This window comes from Ictidomys tridecemlineatus, chromosome 2, assembly GCF_052094955.1.
Source record: "Ictidomys tridecemlineatus isolate mIctTri1 chromosome 2, mIctTri1.hap1, whole genome shotgun sequence".
NCBI lineage: Eukaryota > Metazoa > Chordata > Mammalia > Rodentia > Sciuridae > Ictidomys > Ictidomys tridecemlineatus.
The window spans coordinates 95,822,244-95,825,171 of NC_135478.1; the positions used below are offsets into that span (position 1 = coordinate 95,822,244).

Here is a 2,928-nt window from a genome sequence, read left to right on the forward strand (position 1 = left end):
CTAATGGATCCTGAGCACTACCTTGAATAGCACTCACTTAATGAAAACTGTATTTTTCCCCATGGATCTGATAAATAATGTAGAGTGTTTGATTAAAAACAACATTAAGCAGGAAAAATTATTGTGCCAATTACCCATAAGAAGCTACTCAAGAGTGTGAAAAATTGAGAGATGTTTCTGTCTCTGCCCTTGGGAGGAGACCTTAAGAATGAGAGGCTGGTGTTGTATGAAAGGAGAGAAGGTTAGCACTCCCCTTGACAAGGATGGAAGAGGCCCTCGGGCCTGACAACACGCATACGGTTAAGGCATTGCCACCTACTTCGTCGCATCTAACCATCGTTTTTGCACAATTCACAATAGCTAGACTGTGGAACCAACCTAGATGCCCTTCAATAGATGAGTGGATAAAAAAATTGTGGCAGCTATACACAATGGAGTATTATGCAGCACTAAGAAACGACAAAATCATAGAATTTGCAGGGAAATGGATGGCATTAGAGCAGATTATGCTAAGTGAAGCTAGCCAAACCCTAAAAAACAAATGTCAAATGTCTTCTTTGATATAAAGAGAGCCACTAAGAATAGAACAGGAAGGAAGAGCAGGAGGAAAAGACTAACAGTAAACTAAGACGAATGGGGGGAGAGAAAGGAAGAGAGAAGGGAAAACATATGGAAATGGTAGGAGACCTTCAGTGATACACAAAATAATAAGAGGTTATGAGGGGCAAGGGGGTGGGGGGAAAAAAGGGGAGAGAATTGAACAACAGCAGAGGAGGTAGAGAGGGATGTTGGGAGGGGAGGGGAGGGGAGGGGGGATAGTAGGGGATAGGAAAGGTAGCAGAATACAACAGTCACTAATATGCCATTATGTAAAAATGTGAGTATGTAACAGAAGTGAGTCTGTATTATGTATTTGGGGAGTTCAAAACCCAATTGAGTCGAATGTATGAAAGATGATATGTCTTGAGCTCTGTAATGTTTTGAACAACCAATAAAAAAAAAAAAAAAAAAAAAAGAATGAGAGGCTGTTACAGAAACTCCCGGGCACTGTACAAAAGAGCCACCTCTTGGAGTGCCACTCAGGAATGTCATAACAGGTGTAGCTAAAAGCTGGGTAACTCAGCAAAATCCCAGGATTGGCTCTCATTGGCTCATCTTGGGTCACATGACAACTGCAGGACCAATCACCAAAGGCAGGATAGTAGGACACATGGAGCCATTGGGGAAAGAGTTGGACTATGGCCACAGCTAGTGGCAGAATGCAGGGCCCCCTTCTTAACCACAAAGACTGAAGTGGAGAGGAGAGGCTTCCCAAAAAACCAGGGCTCCATTTCCAAGTGGATGTTTACTTCTCAGAAGCAACAACAGCAAACAGCTGCCTTACCTCCAGGCCTGGGTAACTCTTTTATTTCCAAAAAAAAAAAAAAAAGTTCCTTTATTTTTAATCTGTTGTCTTGTTCAAGTCTCATAAGCAGAGAGGTAAAGTGTTCCAAGTAACAGTGATGGCAGGAGAAATGGTGTCACTACTACAGCAACCAATGGTCAGTCCCCTTCATAAACCAGAGCAGAATAGGTGGGGAGTGGCCTAGAGGCAGGCACGCAGGAACCATTCGATCCTGGATTTGCATCCCTGGGATCACAGACTCTCATCTGTCTCTGTATTTTTATAACCTTTTCCTCATATTATCCTGTGCCTTCCTCAGAATGCAAAGTAGCAAGCATGTTTGTTTGGAAAGGGACTCGTGAATGTTGGTCAGCCCTCCACCCAGGTCAACATGCTCTGCACTGGTTTGGGGGTATGGTATTAGGCAGGGCTTGCAGATCTCCCAAGTCTCCCAGTCGCTGGAGCACATCCAGCCTAGTAATGGTCTCTTGCTATGCATCATCAAAACCTTGAACTTGTGGAAATTAGTGGCCCTCCCACCTCATCAGAGGTGGCTTTGGGCTTAGAAACTGCGTGAAGAAGAGTGGTCGATTCCTGCCTTGCTTCACTCCTTCTGCACTTATGAGCTATTGATTCCTTCCCCACAGCCATTTCTTTGAACCTGGAATTGGCTGGCTTAAGAGCGGAGAGATGCACATCACTGATGACTCCCAAAGTAGGTTTTAGCACTTTTCATCTCTGCAGGAGGAGGACGTCGGGCGACATTCAGCAGAAGGAGGTTCACAGTCTTTGGAAGGCCTGGGCTAAGCGGGCTCTTCGGCTTCTGGGAAACGTGTGGTTCCTGCTTTAAGACTTTCACCTCCCAAATTTCAGCAAAGTCCTGATGTAATAGGTGTTACTAAGTCTCCTCCTATACTTCTCTTTTCTAATTCTCAGAATTTCCTTCTTCAGAGTTCATGGGGCCATGCTGTCTTTTGCAGTCATATCTTATCTCACCATTTACAATGTAAGATCATGAATCCATCAGTCTATAAAGCTTTTGAGAAAACTCCCCACCATCTCACAGGTATAGGAACTGTGTGCTGTGTCCAGATGCATATGGTGCCTGCTCTCAGGAAAGCAGTAGACTTTTCCAGTCCCTAGGAACATGGATGAACTCAACAAATGTGGCTGGTGACTTTCAGACAAAGAGGATGGGATCAGGGTTGGTGAGGGAGGCTTTTCCCACTGACTGAGGTGCCTGTGGAATATGAGGTGCTTCCATGCAGCTCTGGTTGGTTTATGTTGTGGTTTTACACCTACCTGCCCTCCATTTGAGTGATTTTCAATCTCAGTGTAATCCATCTCATCAGACAGAAGAAGGTGGTTCTCTGTTCTTGGTGACAACACCATTTGGAAAATTACCAAGGAATGTGCAGAAATCCAATGAATTTATGTGCAGAAATCCAACCCCTCATTATGTGTAGGACATGAGTGTCCCTTTTCTGAGCATAAGATAAGACCCAAAACTTTGAGGACCGTTAAAGAAGCAGAAACCCCTAGTC

At 44.3% G+C, this 2,928-nt stretch overlaps 1 non-coding gene across 1 annotated transcript; it reads left to right on the forward strand.

Moving 5' to 3' along the window:
• The first annotated feature begins 219 nt into the window (after positions 1–219).
• LOC144375533 (U6atac minor spliceosomal RNA) lies at positions 220–345 on the forward strand. The gene has a single exon (XR_013435600.1). It is a non-coding gene; the product is annotated as a U6atac minor spliceosomal RNA (small nuclear RNA).
• Positions 346–2,928: the final 2,583 nt, after the last annotated feature.